Source organism: Haliotis rubra, unplaced genomic scaffold, assembly GCF_003918875.1.
Source record: "Haliotis rubra isolate DU_JTF1 unplaced genomic scaffold, ASM391887v1 Scf573, whole genome shotgun sequence".
In the NCBI taxonomy this organism is placed as follows: Eukaryota; Metazoa; Mollusca; class Gastropoda; order Lepetellida; family Haliotidae; genus Haliotis; species Haliotis rubra.
In genome coordinates this window covers 500,913-522,525 of record NW_025767272.1, presented here as the reverse complement: position 1 = coordinate 522,525, position 21,613 = coordinate 500,913, and the positions used below count along the sequence as shown (strand labels likewise).

The 21,613-nt window shown below is 39.4% G+C and overlaps 1 protein-coding gene across 2 annotated transcripts in view; it reads left to right on the top strand.

The window, feature by feature from the left end:
- LOC124254501 (NAD(P)H-hydrate epimerase-like) overlaps window positions 1–21,613 on the top strand; it is a 391,625-nt gene that overhangs the window by 36,147 nt on the left and 333,865 nt on the right. The window contains exon 1 of one of the 2 annotated variants that reach the window (XM_046688314.1): window positions 11,324–11,711. The exons of the other annotated variant lie outside the window; for it this stretch is intronic. The gene's annotated coding sequence lies outside the window, so the exon portion shown is untranslated. Of the gene's footprint in view, window positions 1–11,323; window positions 11,712–21,613 lie in introns of those variants that run through there. 2 annotated transcript variants of the gene reach the window in all.

The following is a 21,613-nucleotide window of genomic DNA, read 5'->3' as shown; positions in this document are numbered from 1 at the left end:
GGATTACAAAGCATTGTTCTCATAGTAAGTTGATTGTTGGGACTGTTATTTTAGCCCTTAATCCATAACAGATTATAAAGCACGCTTTAATGATAAATTTCAGAACAATTTTGCCGGGACTCAGAGAGTAGTCCCGATTATGGAGAAAATTGGTTTACAAAGAGTCCAGAATCGACAGATTCCACTGTATGTTGTTAGCCAAACAAGCATGTAAGGCTCCTGAACCATTTTAACCATCCAGCTGGCACTATAGAACAAAATGGATCGTATCCATGACAACCAACGTTTAATGTTACACCTGAAAGGTTGGTTTATTCTGAAATCATGCAATCTTAATGTCTAGTGTCAGTTTCTCTTCAGTCACTTTGTTACCATTAATGAGATGCTAATTCCGACGAGCTAAATCAACCCGTACCATCCCAAACATGAGCTAGGCAACAGTCAGTATGGCTTTGAAAATGTTTTTATTGATCGTCTGAATTTAATTTATATGAATGATTTATTCCTTGATCTATTTTGTTTTTTAGATTTTATTTTTCTTTGTAAATCAAGGGCATTGACATTGACTTTACAATGTTTATGGAAATTGTTTAAGACTCCTTTTTGGTCTTTTTAAATGTTTTTCACTGGATCTTTTGTGTTAGATTTTACCCCAAAGGTTTTCTTGATTATCTTACTGTTTTAAAATATGTACAAAAATATACTGAAAATTAGTCATGATTTCCTTTTAGCATCAATAGTTTTTAATTTTGGTCATTATAACAATGACATTTAACACTGCCTCAAAGTGCTGACCTGGCACATTGTTATCATAATGTGCTGACCTGGCACGCTGTTACCATAATATGCTGACGTGGCACATCGTTACCATAATATGCTGAACCTGGCACATCATTACCATAATATGCTGACGTGGCACATCATTACCATAATATGCTGACGTGGCACATCATTACCATAATATGCTGACCTGGCACATCATTATCATAATGTGCTGACCTGGCACATCATTATCATAATATGCTGACCTGGCACATCATTACCATAATATGCTGACCTGGCACATCATTATCATAATATGCTGACCTGGCACATCATTACCATAATATGCTGACCTGGCACATCATTATCATAATATGCTGACCTGGCACATCATTATCATAATATGCTGACGTGGCACATCATTATCATAATATGCTGACCTGGCACATCATTATCATAATGTGCTGAACCTGGCACATCATTACCATAATGTGCTGACCTGGCACATCATTATCATAATGTGCTGAACCTGGCACATCATTATCATAATGTGCTGAACCTGGCACATCATTATCATAATATGCTGACCTGGCACATCATTATCATAATGTGCTGAACCTGGCACATCATTACCATAATATGCTGAACCTGGCACATCATTACCATAATATGCTGACCTGGCACATCATTATCATAATGTGCTGAACCTGGCACATCATTACCATAATATGCTGAACCTGGCACATCATTACCATAATATGCTGACCTGGCACATCATTATCATAATGTGCTGACCTGGCACATCATTACCATAATGTGCTGACCTGGCACATCGTTACCATAATGTGCTGAACCTGGCTCGTTACCATAATATGCTGACGTGGCACATCGTTACCATAATGTGCTGACCTGGCACATCATTATCATAATGTGCTGACCTGGCACATCGTTACCATAATGTGCTGACCTGGCAAGCTGTTACCATAATGTGCTGACCTGGCACATTGTTATCATAATGTGCTGACCTGGCACATTGTTACCATAATGTGCTGACCTGGCATGTTGTTACCATAATGTGCTGACCTGGCATGTTGTTACCATAATGAATAATATGCTGACGTGGCAAGGTGTTACCATAATGTGCTGACCTGGCACATTGTTACCATAATGTGCTGGCGGCATGTCAAGCTGTTACCATAATGTGCTGACCTGGCATGTTGTTACCATAATAAATAATATGCTGACGTGGCAAGGTGTTACCATAATGTGCTGACCTGGCACATTGTTATCATAATGTGCTGACGTGTCAAGCTGTTACCATAATGTGCTGACCTGGCATGTTGTTACCATAATGTGCTGATCTGGCACATCGATACCATATTGTGCTAACCTGGTTCATCGATGTTGTGCTAACCTGGCACATCAAAGCTATTGGCACATTGTCAAAGTTGTTTACATGTCTGACCTGGCACAAGCTGTACAAAGTTGGTTACATGTCAGTACAACTGTGTTTGGTGTACTGCTGCTTCTGTTGTCGCTCCAGCCATGCGACATATTCTGCATATTAATTATGATATTCATAAACACCACATATTATGGTAATAAGAGAAACAGCAACAGCTGCTTGTAACCATGACAACATGATCAGGGTGACACGGGAGCTAAAATCAGGCCAATATCTGCAAAAGTGAAGATGTTTGTATAGTTGTTTTCATCACTTTATTATATCAGCTGATTACAGATTTTTTAAAAATCTCTTGGAAGAAATCTAATCATGTATATTCTGATGAAATAATGTTTTGTACAGAACTATGGTGTGTATACTGCATCTTTGTTTTATAACATGACGTATGCCATAGTCAGATATTTTACCATGAATTTCGGAATGCTTGATTCTGATTGGTCATTCAGAGGTATCAAACTGCAATAACCACTTCAAACTGAAGCAGTCGATTTGATGACTGGGAAATATGATATTTAGAGAGGAGTTCTTCTTTCCCTGTCTGGGCAGTGGTGTTGGCAAATTGTTGAAGGGTTCGCTTCCCCACATGGGTACAATGTGTGAAACCAGTTTCTGGTGTCCCCACAGTGATATTGTTGAATATGTCTGAAACCTCACTCACTCACTCACTCACTCACTCACTCACTCACTCACTCACTCACTCACTCACTCACTCACTCACTCACTCACTCACTCACTCACTCACTCTCACTCACTCACTCACTCACTCACTCACTCACTCACTCACTCACTCACTCATATTAGCTCATGAATTAACTGTTCCCACACTTTCTTGAGAGTCGAGTATTGATGTAAAAAATAATATTCAACCACATAAAGAACCCGTGTTTGTTTCAAGACTATTATCACTGATTCCTGAAATATGATCGACAACCCATTCAAGGCTCATGCTGCTCCGCTCAATATTGTCGCAAAATTAGTGTGAGTTTTTAATTTGTCATGGTAGAATGGAAGCAGTTTTTAGTTTACATCCCGACTACCTGTAGATTTAATGGTGCTAAATCAACCATTTAGTGCAGTTATATCTACAGGTAACCTGTCTCTAAATTGAAAACAGTACATTTATGGCATCTAACAGTAACATGGATTAAGAGGAAAGGTTAACGAGGCAGTAAAACACATTGAAAACAGTAAATCTGTTTTTCCTAATTTCCATTGATACCTTGGGGACCCATGGCCCATTTGTGAAAAGCACTGAATGAGTTGCTTCCCTTAGATCCACCAGGACCTTGTGATTGTAGGTTCAAATTCCAGTGCACCACATGTTTGTAGGTGTAGCAAAGTGGTTAATGTTTGAGCGAAGCATCACGCCAAGCTTTCCTCCATAAGATGCTGAAATATGGTATTACAGATAGAGTCCTGTTCAACACAACATGAAACAAACTCAGTTTCTTGGATTTCTGTAAAGAAATGATTCAGCGATGATGATGTTCAGTATTTTTAAAACTCCCCTGTAATCAAAAGGCACCAACTCATCACAAGACTCAATCTGAATAGCCAGTTCCAACAAAAAATATATTCCACCTCTTTACAAAATGGCTGCCATGACGGCCATTTGCATATTTAAAAGAATTTACAATTCAAATCTTCATTAACTCTGTGCCATGTTTCGTAAGTTAAAGACTTATGGAGCAATTATAACAAATCTGTATCAGTCAACTGCTTAAATTTTATTTTTAAAATTAACGTCATTTTAAAGATAAAATAAGAACCAGGGAACAGATTGCATGTAGGTTTTAAACTTCCCTATAATTTGGAATGACATATGCTAATGTGTAATCTAATTCTGTGATTTTAGGAAACAGAGCAGCAGAACAGAAAATAGTTCAAATGATGAATTAAAATATTCAGTGTTATTTTATGTCAAATTTCACATTTCTACTGGGGTCGGTGGGGTAGCCAAGTGGTTAAAGCATTCGCTTGTCACGCTGAAGACCAAAGGTCGATTCCCCACATGGGTAAATCGTGTGAAACCCATTTCTCTGGTGCCACTGTCCCACGCTGTGATATTGCTGGAATATTGCTTAAAGCGGCGTAAAACTAAATTCACTCACTCACTCACATTTCTACTGCATAGCCGATTTTCATGAATTTATGTTTATCTTACATATGCATGCATTATTTATCATTATCTATGATCTAGACTGTATGCAGTATGATTAAAACATTGATTGTTAAAATAAGATAATTATGTTTTATTCAATACAAACATGAGTTAATTAACCATCTTTGTTATGTGTTGATCATCAACAATGAATATCTATGTGGGCTGTTATCATGATGGCAGGGCTGGGACCAGGTGTTCCCACATGTTTTTTTTTGCAAAAGAGTATGAATTTATCAGAGTGAGTGAGAGAGTATGGTTTAATGCTACTGGATGATAGGGCCGGATATGCTCACCTTTTCACAATCCTGTTTCATAACTATACTGAACCACAAAAGAAACGCCGCTTTGCAAAACCAAATGCAAAATTTTGTTCTTGCAAGGTGGTGTTTTTATTATGTTTGTACCATTTTCTTAACATGTTTGTCAATTTAAATTGACAACCATGTTGCAAGTTGTCCAGACTGCACGGAGCGTAGCCAATCATTTTAATGTTCATGTTATGACAATCTACCGACTGCAGGAGCGGTATCAGGTCACTTACAGCATCCAACGCCGTCCACGCAGTGGGCGACCTTCAGTAAGATCGCAACGTCAAGACCGACAGATTGTACGCAACCATCTGCAGGATCGCTTCCCCAGAGCGACGGAAACAGCATGCCAGACTATTTCTGACTCAAAACAGACCCATCAGTGGCGATACAGTGTGTCGACGTTTGCGTGGAAGAAACATCTGCTGTCACAGATCATATCGTTACAAGTCCTGTCCTCACAGCTATTCACTGCCCAAACCGACCAAAATGGGCAACTCAGCATCGAAATTGAGGTTATCGACAATGGAGAACTGTGCTGTTACCTCATGAAAGCTGATATTGTGTTTCCACAGTCGATGGCAGAGTGCGAGTATGGCGAGGGAGTGGTGAAATGTTTTCCAATGAGTGTATTGTTGAAAGAGTCACTCGTGGGGTGGTCCATGCATCATAGTGTGGGGTGCAACCGGTCTGAACCAGTTAGCTAGTGTTGTTCCAGAATCTTGGTCCAGAATGAGGAAATGACATGAAAGCTGCTCGCTATATTGATTAAATCATAAGACCCACGTTGTACCACATTTTGGACGTTACAGAAATCACATCTTCTAGCAAGACAACGGTCGTGCCTACACTGCCAGAGCAACATTGGACTTCCTAAGACAACATGGCATCCAAACCCTACAATAGCCTGCACTCAGTCTGAATTTAAGTCCAGTAGAACACCTTTGGGACGAGATTCAATGAATACTGAATGGCCTCCAACCAAGGCCGACAACTGCGGCTGGACTCGATTAGGCATTTCGCAGAGTATGGACCTAAGTGCCTATGGCCATCATCGACCCGTTAATTCATTTAATGATTAAGCAGTCTATTATGAACTTAAATTCATCATCATCATCATAATCATCTTTTAATGATGAAGTAATTTGTGAACAAACTTTACTTCTTTATCATTGTCATCATCATCATCATCATCATCATCATCATCATCGTTACAATTCAATAAGATTCATAATTAATATGAAAACCAATTCTTCTTAATTTCTTTCCACCAACTTACAAAAGCTGAGTTAGCCACGTCCAATAACAAACATCTGGCTAAGGCGCCAGGCTAGTGATCCAGCGGACATGAGGTGCCGCTATATAAATATCCAATAACAATAATAATAATAAAAACAGCTGTTTCTTGATTGGTTGATATAAGATATGGCAGAATGTGTTGTTGCATTGTGACGATTGTAATGTCACAAATTACAAGCTATTGTCTTGTATTTATCAAGGGTGATGGGTTAGCCTAGTGGTTAAAGCATTACTTGTCATCCAGAATTCCAGAGTTCAAATCCCCTCCTGAGTTCAATGTGTGAAGCCCATTCCTGATGTCCCCCAACGTGATAATGCTGGAAATAATATTAAAACCAAAAGCGGTGTTAAACCTACTCACACGCTCACTCACTTATTACTGACTAATTAAGCTGTGTTTGAATAATGTGACACATTTTTTAGAATTAGTATCAGCCCTTGTGTGTTTATGGAGGTTTATACACACAACATGCTTTGAATACATCCACCACTCCTCATAATAAAATAACCCCTAAAAAATGTAGGTACGGGAGGGGGTGGGGGGGTAGTTTAGTGGCTTAAGTGTTCTCTAATCATGCTGGAGATCCAGGTTTGATCCCCCCACTTTGGTACAATGTGTGAAGCCCATTCCTGGTGTCCCCCGACGTGATGTTGCTGGAATTTTGCAAAAAGTGGCGTAAAACCTTCTTCACTCAATCTCTCACAACTTGTATTGAGTCAATTCTAACTAAGCCACACAGAATCGGATCACATGTTGTTGCATGACGAAGGGCAGTGGGGCAGCGTAGTTATTAAAGCGTTCGCTCATCACGCTGAACGGGGCGGTGGGGTAGCCTAGTGGTTAAAGCATTGGCTCGTCACGCCGAAGACCTGGGTTCGAATCCCCACATGGGTACAATGTGTGAAGCCCATTTCTGGTGTCCACCGCTGTGATGTTGCTGGAATATTGCGAAAGCGACGTAAAACCAAACAGTCAGTCAATCATCACGCTGAAGACCCGGGTTCTATTCCCCACATGGGTACAAAGTGTGAAGCCCATTTCAGGTGTCCCCTGCCATGATATTAATGGAATATTGCTAAAAGATGTGTAAAACTAAACTCACTCACTCACTCACACTTGCATGATGATGCTCATGATATCAGCCACATGTTTGTCTGTCTTAGATTCAACATTCCACCGGTTGCCATGACAGATTGTAATTATGGTGACAACAGCTTTAAACAACATTCTTTTACTCACTTGAATCAAAGTTCTCAACATGAAGGGATATTGGTGCACATGGAAATTTGCAAGTGCTGAAGCACATATGGTCTTCTGTCTTCGAAGATTTTCTGATTTAATTCATGACACTTAAAAGAGATGGAGGTCTTCCTTGGCTTGTTTTCCATTAATGCCTCCACCTTGAACATCGAGATCAGTGAGTCACCGCGGCAAGACTGCCGTGAAACTTCTCAGAGAATCGAAGAACTCTATGCATGGTATACACATGAATTCATCGAAAACTTTGAAGTGACGCATTCATTTTAACACTGATTTGATAACTGCACTGGAGAAACTGCCTGGGTTGAGCTCAGTGTTAAACTGCGTTTGATTCAACATTACAACTTTAAGAAGTGCAACAGTTGCACTTTGAAATATCATTTTCCAATTTCCAGAATCTGCACTTTACCATACATACTTAACATAAATGCGTCATGAGAAACTTAATTTTTATCCAGTGAAATCACCTGTTTTATCTGCTAAAATACAGTTAACGTTATTGATGTTCCAAGCTATCGAGGGCAGTGGGGTAGCCTAGTGGTTAAAGTGTTTGCTCGCCACTTGGGTTTGATTCCCCACATCAGGGGTGAAAATAACTTGCCCTGATAATTTTTCCACTATACCGGCCGTTTTCTTGTTCATTTTTTAAATAAACAACATAATTAATATTGGAAAGTCAACTGGACACCGGTACAGTGTGATATACAAATTTGCTTGCCCGACAGAAAAAAACACTGGACTCGGACATCGAGCAATGGGTTAATTCCACCCCTGCACATGGGTACAATGAGTGAAGCCCATTTCTGGTGTCCCCTGCCGTGATATTGCTGGAATATTGCTAAAGGCATTGTAAACTAAACTCACTCACATGCCATGCCATGCCATGCCACTGTTATTGGTAATTATGCGACCCATACATATTATTTAAAAATCTTTATATGATAAATTTCAATTGTTTAAATCTAATAAATATATAAGAAAGTAGGTAAGAGGATATCATGATATGTTTTTCATTTCCTCTGCTCCTAATCTGGACGTTATGAATCTGTAACGTTAAGTTTTTTGTTAAAAAAAAAATGACTAAACTTGTAATTGAAGAGGAATTTTATTGACAGACAACTTCTGTATTGCAATAGATGTGACACTTCGGTGTAGATTCGAATACCATCAAGCAAGGAAGCAAAAGTTGTGGCATTTTTGCCAATAATGAGATTTTAAATCTGTCATTAAAACAATAACTTTCTTATTTATTAACAGTAGGATTAAACATTTTTAAATGGCCTGTTATGTATTAGCAATAATGTTTTACAAGCTGATATTTTGTTTTATAAACATAAGTTTCATCTATGACCTCAGAGTCTCTAGGAACTTGGTGTCACAGACAAACGCTTAGTCTCTGAATACAAATAATTTTGATAGAAACAAACAATTCCTTTTTTAAATTGAAAAGGAGCCCTGGTGAGTTGGGAGATTTAGACCCTGAGGAAATCTAGACTTGCTTCATTAGGTCTTTAGCAGAAAGGGCTGGACGGAACGGACTGTGAGACAGACCATCCATGTCATGGCAGTAAAAGCTTCTTACCCGTGAAGATCCGGGTTAGAATTGATCTTCAGCAACCCATGCTTGTCGTAAGAGGCGACTAGCGGGATCGGGTAGTCAGGCTCGCTGACTTGGTTGACACGTGTCACCCGGTTCCCAATTACGTAGATCGATGCTCATGTTGTTGATCACTGGATTGTCAGGTCCAGACTTGATTCTTTACAGACTGTGGCCATATGGCTGGAATATTGCTGAGTGCAGTAAAACTAAACTCACTCACTCAGTGAAAGCTTCTGGTTGACTGGTGTTGAAAGAGTTAGGCAATGATTTGATAAACCACAGAAACTTCCTGTGTTAAATCCAACATCTTAACCAACATCCGACAGAACATCTCCATGTTAAACCATGCTCAGAAGTGCCCCTGTAACCCCATCGGAAGATCATCGTTCCCAGGTCTGAAGTTCCACATTCACTTTGAAGTGACGTACACATTTAACGGTGTCTTGATGAAAGCACTTCAAGAAACCTGGTTGTATTGAACCCTACATCCAACCTTTAATTGAACTTGTGAAAGTTAGACTCAGAAGCTTAGTCTGTAACTTTGCCACTTGTCTGAAGCCCGAGTCTAGTTAAATCCTGTTGGGTCTCATAAGTTCAAGCCAAGGTAGTGTAAAACAATCTTGAAACGTGATGATTTTAACAATGTTTGGGCTTGTAGATTTCAAAGGGCACAGATTTTAAGTTCAACAGGTACCACCTTGAAATAGTATGGGAAACTGCCTGAAACTGAGCAAAGTGCTCACAGAACTGACATTTACTGTTAACATGGATTCATAAAAAGCTTTTTATGGAAACTCCAAGTGTTTTGGACGTCACTTGTTTTTCTGTAATAAAACCAGACCGAGCTTACTTTTTTGTCAGTGAGACCCCTTCCTTGACTTCAGGTTTTACTTTTTGTTAGTTCAACCCCATTCCGATCTTCAGGTTTTACTTTTTGTAAGTTCAACCCCATTTCAATATTCAGGTTTTACTTTTTGTTAGTTCAACCCCATTCCGATCTTCAGATTTTACTCTTTGTTAGTTCAACCCCATTCCTATCTTCAGATTTTACTCTTTGTTAGTTCAACCCCATTCCTATCTTCAGATTTTACTTTTTGTTAGTTCATCCCCATTCCGATCTTCGTGTTTTACTTTTTGTTAGTTCAACCCCATTCCGATCTTCAGGTTTTACTCTTTGTTAGTTCAACCCCATTCCTATCTTCAGGTTTTACTCTTTGTTAGTTCAACCCCATTCCGATCTTCAGGTTTTACTCTTTGTTAGTTCAACCCCATTCCGATCTTCAGATTTTATTCTTTGTTAGTTCAACCCCATTCCTATCTTCAGATTTTACTCTTTGTTAGTTCAACCCCATTCCGATCTTCAGGTTTTACTTTTTGTTAGTTCAATCCCATTCCGATCTTCAGGTTTTACTTTTTGTTAGTTCAACCCCATTCTGATCTTCAGGTTTTACTCTTTGTTAGTTCAACCCCATTCCTATCTTCAGATTTTACTTTTTGTTAGTTCAACCCCATTCCTATCTTCAGGTTTTCTTTTTGTTAGTTAAACCCCATTCCAAGAATGAGGGTTTAACATTTTGTTAGTTCAACCCCATTCCAAGAATGAGGGTTTTACTTTATGTCACTAAGAGTATTAAGTTGTACTTTTTCTTTGTAAGACCTGTGGAGTACAGAATCAGGGGAATAAAAACATCTAGGTTAAGAAATGAAACTCATTCATTATGGATGACAGGAATCAAACTCTACTATTGAACAGGAGTCACGCACTTGGACCGCTGGGCCACAGAACTGGTTAGAAATGTCATTAGAAGTCATTAGAAGTTACCTGGTTAGTGAATATTTCCTTGCCAGATATGTTTTATAAGCATTGTTTAGGATGGTAATTCATTTTTTTACAGAATATTGAGCAAATAGTAAAGAGTGATATTTTAATAGTTCCGAGGAGTGATTAAACACTTTGGACAGTTGTGAAACTGGGTGAATAAAACTTTGGGTGAATCCCCTTGGTTTTATGTGATCAGTCGCTGCTTCTTGAAGTGTTTTACTCCATCAACCAGAACTTAGGGGTTGTTTCATCCTCTAAATTGAAACCTACCCCTGTCTGAAACAGTACACTTTGATGTGACGTATACATTAAACAGTGCTTTTATGAAAGCACTTTGAGGAAACCCCCAGTGATAATCTCACGATCAAAATCACTTTTTGATTTAAGTTTACAATTTTAATCCCCATTCAGAAGAGCAGCAGTGACCACCCTGAATGATCTGGTCCCTGATGTGAAGCTCAGACGTGTCGCTCAAGTAGATTCTGACACTGGTCTAAGAGACTGTGACACATTCTCATTCTTGTAGTTTCGCACCTCGTCCCATCAGCATCGGGAGCCAGCATCAGTATTGATCCAATACAAGCTGTGCCGAGGACCAAGTCTCTATGCCGTCAATTACTGCATCTTTCGTAGTATCCAGAGCTCCGTTCCTGTGCTCCGTCGAGAGGTGTAGTGAAAGAACGGTGCGATAGCTTGTTACAACAGCTCGACAACTCGTTCGGAGCTCGTATAGCTTCAGTGTGCTCTTCCCATAGCGTTGGTTATACGACTCATTTGCATTGTCGTAGCATTGGCTGTGAGTTTGACGTTGGCCCTATGATCAGACTTCAATGCTACAAGTGGCTTGTGAACAAATGGTTCAATTGAACTAAGGTGCTCGCTGCCATCACATTGGGTCTGGTGTTTCACGGACGGACATCGGTGGATCGTACAGAGTGGTTTTGATGAGTTAATTGCATATGTGGATTTTGGATTGGAAATATTCCCATTGATCAGTTCGTGAGTTGTGGAGTTTCCAGCACTGAATAATGTAAGGAATTCTTTGATCTTTTCACAGAGATTATAGATAAATTCTTTGTGTTTGATTTTCAATAATCTTTTAGAATGAAATGTTTGATCATGAATCCAATATTGATTTTCATTAAGTTTCTATAAATTGCAGTTTTATCACTTTTTCAAATTTGAAAATGCTTTGAGGTGTAATATTTAAAAATGAAGTGTTACTTTTGTAATAATGTTTCCGTTTGATTGTCTTTCATCATGTGAAGTGAAGCTTTTCTCATGGCAAGATAATAATCATATGAGATTTAATATTATCAGAATAATTCACACCTTGACAACTCATAAAACATTGACATGTTATTAACAACAGAAGAGTGTAATTCAAATTACATTCTCAACTCCCTGGGGAGAGTTCATTCAAACCCGGATCCTAAACTTTCAATAAGTGCATAATCCATCAGAACTTCAGATAAACTGAAGTTTAAGTTAAATAAGCATTATTCAATTTATATTGAGTTTGTGAACAAATATGCATAAAATATAAAAAATAAACAATATGTAATAACACTTAATAACATTTAGTCTCAGAAATAAAGTTATTTAAAAATATATGTTTGAAAAAATAGACAAATACATTCCTAAAAGAACCAGAATAATACTTAATTTCAGACAGAGGCAATCCAGACTTGTCAGATTATTCTAGACTTTAACTGGTCTCCATTTGATATATGTTTTCTGAGGTATGGCTGACAGACAACACTGCCAGATGTGGAGATTAGTGGTGGTCCGATTAATTGAAATAATCGAAGATTGGTCGCAATGACAAAACGACCAAGCAATCGATCATGTTTTCTCATAATCGAACACAAACAATTTTGGACCACTTGTTTGCAATAACAATATTTTTCAAAAGGTTGATTTTGTCTCGACATTGCATAAGCACTACAAGCTCGTTCAAAGTCATGATTAAGTTTATCTTAACAACTCCAGGAAATGTATGTTCCTAACACACTAGTCATCATTTAAAGATGTGAAATTTGCAAATACATTTTGTGCAATTTGCGAAAAAATCTGAGAGAACTACATGTTTTTTCTTTATTTTTTGTGCATTAACAAAAATAACCAGGAAAATTTGATAAATGACGAACTAACCAATTATTTTCGTGGATGATTGACTCGGTTGTAATGTATAACTTTACAATCATCATGGGCTCTGGGATGGCATAGGGTTTGTTCAGTTACACCAATTCCCAACACTATTTCTGTGGAGATACCTAGGTGTATTGCTTAAAAGTAAACTCACTCACTATAGTTGTGATAATATGCAGTATATATTTCTTTACAGATCTATATTCGATGGAAGCAGTCAATTTAAGATGTGTTTTCACGGTGCATAAATACCAAACAGAGGGTAAAAATATAATGTTCATGAAAGGATATGGTGCTGAAAACCCTAGGGTTCAATTCCTGAAAACCTGAAGTTTCAATGGGCACAATGTGTGAGCCCATTTCTGGTGTCCCCACCATGGCATTGTTTGATATTGCGGTGGAATATTAGTTGCTGAAGTGCAGACATCAAAGCTATACTCACTCACTCACTCACTAAAATTTGCTTAGAATACTGAAGATGTTACTCATTAAATATATTATCGAGATATGAATTAATATATTGATAAACAAAATTATAAGATCTGGGACTAACGGGATCAAGTGGTCAGGCTTGCTTGGTTGATGTAAGTCATCGTGAGTGAGTGAGTGAGTTTAGTTTTACGCCGCACTCAGCAATATTCCAGCTATATGGCGGCGGTCTGTAACTAATCAAGTCTGGACCAGGCAATCCAGTGATCAACAGCATGAGCATCGATCTGCACAATTCGGAACCGATGACATGTGTCAACCAAGTCAGCGAGCCTGACTACCCGGTCCTGTTAATGAGTGGGTAAACATGGGTTGCTGAAGATCAATATTCTAACCCTGACCTTCACGGGTTTGTAAGTCACCGTAAGCAATTTAGTAGATCAGTGCTTATAATGTTGGTCACTGGATTGTCAGGTTCGGACTTGATTATTTACAGACTGCCATCATACAGTGAGTGAGTGAGTGAGTATGGTTTTACACCGCTTTTTAGCAATATTCCAGCAATATCACGTCGGGGGACACCAGAAATGGGCTTCACACATTGTACCCATGTGGGGATTCGAACCCGAGTCTTCGGCGTGACGAGTCAACGCTTTAACCACTAGGCTACCTCACCGCCCCGCCATCATACAGCTTGAATATTGCTGAGTGTAGTTTTTACAACAACAAACAGAAATATTAATGAAACGGCAACAACAGATGTCTCATGACCGAATCCAATGCAAAATGAATCTGCCCTAATATATGCAACTCTAAATTAAAAGATTCTATCTCTCATACTCCATCAGTTACAATCAAACACGACTGCTTCAAACTTTGATGTGATCAACTTATGTTTGTCTTGGAGGGAGAAATGGTCACTCCCCCTTCCCCTCCTGGTCATCCTTTTGAAGTTATGTCACACCCCGGATAATGATAATAATAATAATAATATGGCCACTTATATAGCACTGAACTCCATGCCACAGGGACATGCTCTAAGCCCAAATCACGTAATGGACATTATTACCCTGGATAAACCAAGCTGCCTCTCAGGCAATAGGTTAATAGTCAAATGACATCCCACCGGGTACCCTTTTTCGGCTGGGTGAACAGGGCATGGTGGGCGAGCTGGCTAAGGTGCCAGGCTAGTGATCCAGCGAGCTTGAGGTGATGGGATCGAGCCCACCTGTGATCGGGTGTAAACACCCTGAAGTCAACTTTGTGTGCAGACTCTTTCAGTGTTGTCACAACCCCTAGTGTACAGTACAGAACGCTGTGCACTTAAAAGAACCCACGAATCCGTTGGTATATGACCAGATGGTGGCCACATGAATACGTGCAAACACCTAGTTGCATGTACAGCAACATGCAGTAAAACTAGGACAAAGTACTGTGACTATGTGTCCAAGTCCACCCAGCTGTGAATAGGTAACTTGTAAGGATGGGAAAGCCACACAAACTCGGTGCGCCTAGTGGCTGCAAGAGTTGTATGATCCCCAGGGAGTTGAGATTGATAATACGACATGCCGTTGAGATTGACATCCAGTGATCGAGGGATAAACAAAGCGCCTTTGAGCAGCTGAGCTGGATATTGGCGCTATACAAATGTTAGCATAATAATAGCATAATAATAATATTTGAACAAACGCACTTGCCTTGGGTGAAACCACCTGTGTCACGTGTGATTCATTGTGGGTCAGTCCTAGAAGCTCACAGGAGTCAAACTGCCAAGCACGGTCACCCCTCCAAGGACTCTCCGTGACCAACGTGGCTTAACTTCAACTGATTCTTGACCTGGGCGCTATGCACAAAACCACACACCACCACTAAGTCCAAGTATTTTTGTTTGGCCCTTCATATGCCTCTGCATGGCTGATGACCATATTTGTCTGAAAGATCAGGTGTTTGTAAACATCTTTGGGCGGTATGCTCCTGTAAACCATTCAGTATACAAGCTAAGTTACAAATGTTCCTTTGAAGGTAATTGATTATATGAAAAGAATTTGCTTCTCAAGGGTTGAACAAAACAAGTGTGGGAAGTTTAATCTGAGATATTGATCCCATCGCATGCATCTTGCAGACATCCCTTCAACTTCCTTCCGAATTATTGATGTAACTCAACCAGTAGATTCCTCCATGTACTTCACTGCTGTGTTCGGTCTTCTCAGTTTGTAGTTCAGAACTGGTGTTCGGCAACCCATGCTTGTAGTGCGAGGTAACTCACGATATCAGACCTTCTCAATTTAGCAGTTCCGAAATAGTCTTCGGCAACCCATGCTTGTAGTGTGAGGCAATTCACGATATCAGACCTTCTCAATTTAGCAGTTCCGAAATAGTCTTCGGCAACCCATGCTTGTAGTGTGAGGTAACTCACAATATCAGACCTTTTCAATTTAGTTATCCATCACAAGGATTGTCTGACCCAGACTTGATTATTTACTGGCCATCCTTATCACAGCTGAAATATTCCTCATCTCAACATTTGGTTGACAGATTATATTTCTTAGAACCTTTGATCAGTGGTCGAAATAAAAGAATAATAAGATTGGACACTTTGATGCCTTATGTTTTTAAGGCATCATTACAGAGCATACTAGGACAGAAATGGCATATTTTTTCAAAATCAACAAATCTGAAAGATCTGTTCTCCCGCGTGAGAAGCTCATCTGATAGTGAACTATAGTCCGTTTGGCTCAAAAGCGGACCGATGAATTGCAATCTAACTCGGAAACTTAGATTATAAAATACTTAATGAAACACTGATCATAATGAAAACGTCAGACCAACTCTGAGAGGTGTTTGCAGAATTTATGTCCTAAAAATAAAAAAGTTGTTTAACAAACTATCATTAAAATATCGACAAAGTTCACTATTTGTTACGAGGGAGGAGTGCAGAGAAAGGGACAGACGGGTTTGCGAGAAAGGATGGAGACGGCACAGCACAGGTTAATGAATCAATAACTTTGTCGGCACTTGTGCACGTGTTTCTCTATCACCTGGCTGTCCCTTTCTCTGCACTCCTCCCTCGTAACAAATAGTGGACTGTGTCAATATTTTAATGATAATTTGTTAAACAACTTTTTTAATTTTAGGACATAAATTCTGCAAACAAATCACAGAGTTGGTCTGATGTTTTGATTATGATCAGCGTTTCATTGAGTATGTTATGTTTAGTAGTTTTTGAGTTAGATTGCAATTCATCGGTCCGCTTTTGAGCCAAACGCACTATACCTGAGTGAAGTTGATCTGTATCATAAATTGTAACTGTGTAATGTAACTAACATATTGCCTGCTTTTCAATTTGGTGCTGTGACTTTTTTTTGTTTTTAAATGACAATATAATGAATATATGTTTTTGACATACATCTCATTACAACTCTGTACTTACAATGTTTATTAATGCAAACTTGTTCTCGTCACTATATGGCTGGAATAATGCCGATGTGACGTAAAGCCCAACTCAACTCAACTCAACTTTATTCTATATTTTTTACTAAAACGAGTCAGGATAAAGTTTTAAAGGAAGGTAATAAACCCGCTCCTGGATTTGAGTAACATCCGCCTCTGTGATAACAGGAATCCCCACAAAAATGGATTTATTTCCACATTCCTGATATTTATAGATAGTCACTTGTGGAGTGCTGCTCTATGGTGCTGAGTGATCAAACACCCAGGAAGGAACATCTCTGATGTTGTTCAGTGGAAAATATGCCAGGATTCTGAAACGGAGGGGTGCATAAAATACCAAAGTCAAATATTGTCCAAGTGTGCAGTAGGGCGTCTGATAAACGGGGGTGCAAACCCTTTCACTCCCTCCAAACCCGTTCCACAGAATCAGTATTATGCCTGTGTGAAGGACTGAGTTTTTAGCCAAGTCTTTACCTGAGTCTTTGTCTTAAGTACAGTCTGAAAATGGGTCTTTGCCTTAAGCACCATCTGAAGATGAGTCTTTGTCTTAAGCACCATCTGAAGATGAGTCTTTATTTTAAGCACAGTCTGAAAATGGGTCTTTGTCTTAAGCACAATCTGAAGATGGGTCTTTTTTTTTAAGCACAATCTGAAAATGGGTTTTTGTCTTAAGCACAGTCAGAAGATGGGTCTTTGTCTTAAGCACAGTCTGAAGATGGGTCTGAAGTTGAGCCTTTAGCTGAGTCTTTGTCTTAAGCAGAGTTTTTAGCTGAGTCTTTACCTAAGTCATTGTCTTAAGCACAGTTTTAAGATAAATCTTAAGTCCAGTCTTTAGATGAGTCTTTGTCTTAAGTCCAGTCTTAGGATAGTCTTAAGATGAGTCTTAAGTTGAGTCTTTAGCTGAGTTGTTGTCTTAAGCAGTCTTTAGCACAGTCTTAAGGTAAGTCTTATGTCTAGTTTTCAGCTGTGTCAATGTCTGAGATAAGAGTCTTAAGATAAGTCTAAAGATGAGTCTTAAGCTGAGTGTTTAGCTGAGTCTTTGTCTCAAGCACAGTCTTATGATAAGTCTTAAGATGAGTCATAAGTTGAACCTTTAGCTGAGTCTTTATCTGATTAAAGCAAAAGAAAGTTCTTGAATGTGTCAGAGATGATCTCAATTACAAATAGTAAATGTCAGCTGATCCGTAACCAAATAATCTAAATGCAAGGCCTTAAAATGTGCAACAATGTGCCAAGGCTGATAATTGTCAGTTTGAATGTTTGAACATAAACACTGACTCTGGAATGTGGACATATTTAGAGCAGACTGATTCTGATCACTCAATGTTGACAGATTATGTAGACACGTCTGTCTGTGCACGTGGTTCTGGATGATCGTGTCTGCGCCGCGATAAGGAGCCCACTAGAGACAAGTCTGGAGAAGGGAATACACTTGTTTCACTGTTTGGCGGAGCGAGAATTGTGTAAACTCTTTGGTGTTGTGGTGGATAACAGTTTATTGCTGGAACTGCTCTTTCTTTAATTACGGGACCTTAGTTTGCAGATTTGTCTTTGTTATGAGTTGGGCTGTGGTAATTTTAGGTTGGTTGGTTTGTTGTTTAACACCACACTCAGCAATATTCCAGCTATATGGTGGAGTGAGTGAGTGAGTTTAGTTTTACGCCGCACTCAGCAATATTCCAGCTATATGGTGGAGTGAGCGAGTGAGTTTAGTTTTACGCCGCACTCAGCAATATTCCAGCTATATGGTGGAGTGAGTGAGTGAGTTTAGTTTTACGCCGCACTCAGCAATATTCCAGCTATATGGTGGAGTGAGCGAGTGAGTTTAGTTTTTTTACGCCACGCCGCACTCAGCAATATTCCAGCTATATGGTGGAGTGAGTGAGTGAGTTTAGTTTTACGCCGCACTCAGCAATATTCCAGCTATATGGTGGAGTGAGCGAGTGAGTTTAGTTTTACGCCGCACTCAGCAATATTCCAGCTATATGGTGGAGTGAGCGAGTGAGTTTAGTTTAGTTTTCACGCCGCACTCAGCAATATTCCAGCTATATGGTGGAGTGAGCGAGTGGGTTTAGTTTTACGCCGCACTCAGCAATATTCCAGCTATATGGTGGAGTGAGCGAGTGAGTTTAGTTTTACGCCGCACTCAGCAATATTCCAGCTATATGGTGGAGTGAGCGAGTGAGTTTAGTTTTACGCCGCACTCAGCAATATTCCAGCTATATGGTGGAGTGAGCGAGTGGGTTTAGTTTTACGCCGCACTCAGCAATATTCCAGCTATATGGTGGAGTGAGCGAGTGGGTTTAGTTTTACGCCGCACTCAGCAATATTCCAGCTATATGGTGGAGTGAGCTAGTGAGTTTAGTTTTATGCCGCACTCAGCAATATTCCAGCTATATGGTGGAGTGAGCGAGTGAGTTTAGTTTTACGCCGCACTCAGCAATATTCCAGCTATATGGTGGAGTGAGCTAGTGGGTTTAGTTTTACGCCGCACTCAGCAATATTCCAGATATATGGTGGAGTGAGCGAGTGAGTTTAGTTTTACCCCGCACTCAGCAATATTCCAGATATATGGTGGAGTGAGCGAGTGAGTTTAGTTTTACGCCGCACTCAGCAATATGCCAGATATATGGCGGCAGTCTGTAAAATAACCATGTCCGGACCAGACAATCCAGTGCTCAACAGCATGAGTATCAATATACACAATTGGGATACAATGACATGTGTCAACCAAGTCAGCAAGCCTGACCACCCGATCCCGTTAGTCGCCTTTTATGACAAGCCTGGGTAACTAAAGATCAATTCTAACCCAGATCTTCATTGGTTTGTTGGACTGTGATAACTTTAAGGTTGGAAAGGGTTCTTGATGGAAAGGACCGTGGTTTTTTTTGAAGATCAATGTTATTTTATACAGTTTTATTAGATAAATGTTGTTGGTGAAAAAGTTAACATCCATAAATTCTCGCCCTTTAAATATTTCTTGTTGGAGAAGTTGCACTGTTTAATTGAAAAGCATTTTTGTATTGAAGAGGAGTTAGAGTGCTTTTCAGAAATAGACACGTGGAAGTTGTCTATCGTACTCTGCGTGGAGAATGTATCATCAGGGGAGTGTGTGTAACTTACAGCTGTGTGTTTTTGTATGATCAACAACTTGACTTGTCATTTATTTGTGTATAACCATTCTTTACAACCTCCTTAAGATTGTCAGTGATACTACGACCTTTGTAAATATTCATATGTGTTGAAGTAATGGTGTCGCTATGAAGACAGTATGACCTGGGCAATGTCAGACAAATTGGCGATTACGTTTGATCATTCCCACATTTTCTCACAATTTTCATGTTGGTTTTCTTCATTTTAATTTTTCTGTATCGAATGTCATTTTTGTCACACATTTGGATGTTTGTCTGTTGTTTAACACTGCAATCAGCAATATTCCAGCAATATAACCAGCATTGATTTATGCAATCAGCAATCTTCCAGCTATATGGCATCTGTAAATTATTGAGTCCCTGACCAGACAATCCAGTGATCAACAGCATGAGCATTGATTTACATACAATTGGGATACGATGATGTGTCAACCAAGTCAGTGATTTGAAATATCTGATTGACCAATCAGACTTAAGTAATTTCAAAATATATGACAGGTCATTTAGGAGATAAAGCCACGGTGTTTGGAATTGAATGATTTACTCTTTCTAAATATTGTGCAGAATCTATGTTTGGTTAGAGTCCCGAATGCTCTCTGACTGATTCTGCAGGTGCCAGGTCAATAAGTTATGGAAACCCAAGAATCATCTCTCTTGAGTGAATCCTGCACTGTGATTTCAAACCCACTATCAAAAGCTATACTCGGGACCTCATGCAAAAACGATGGGACACTCAAGTAGGAAGAAATCAACTGTATGAATTGAAACCAACAATTGGTTATACCTACTTGGGTTGTCAGTCAAGACGTGATGAGGTAATTTTACGACGATGTCGTATTGGCCACAGTCGGTTTACTCATGACTGTCTGCTGAAAACGGATGGGGATGGACCCCCCCATGTGTGTCTCCTGCGATGAGGTTTTCACCATCAAGCATATTCTGCTCGAATGCGTGGACTTATCGTCTGCAAGGGACTCACATTATGATGCAACAAACCTAACAGATCTGTTCTCCCGCGTGAACGCTCATCTGATAGTGAACTACCTGAGGGAAGTTGATCTGTATCTTAAATTGTAACTGTGAAATGTGACTAACAAATTGCCTGCCTTTAAATTTGGTGCTATGACTTTTTCTGCTTTTAAATGACAATGTAATGAATATATGTTTTTGAAATAAAACTCATTCCGAGTATGTACTTACAATGTTTATTAATGCAAACTTGTTCTCGTCACTATATGGCTGGAATAATGCAGATGTGACGCAAAACCCAACTCAACTCAACTCTTGAGCGAATTAATTTCGTATCGTGACTACCGTGTAACGTTCAACAGCGATGCATGAGGGAGACATAACAACTAATTAGGAGCAGGACATTTAGGAGATAAACCCACTGTGTTTAGAAATTTAAGGCCTCGCTGTAGAATCGATACCTCTTGGAACGTGGCGCTTTGGCTTTTCTTTTCTAAATGTTATCATTTGCATGCAAACGATATGCCTTCCATAAGTGTTGCGATCTTATCATCAGGCCAGTCAGGGCTTAGGGCATTGATAACATCCAATAATGGTCCAATATTGAACGTACACACCTGTGATGGTTATCGGCACAGTTTTTTAAGGATCAATATGTTTGCAATCAATTTATCCATAAGCACTTTTGTTGTGTTTAATTTAGAGGTATCTATTGCAAACCAAGCAGAGTGAAGCATTCTATTGGATCGGTTCTTGGGTCAGCGAGGCTCAAGGTTAGATA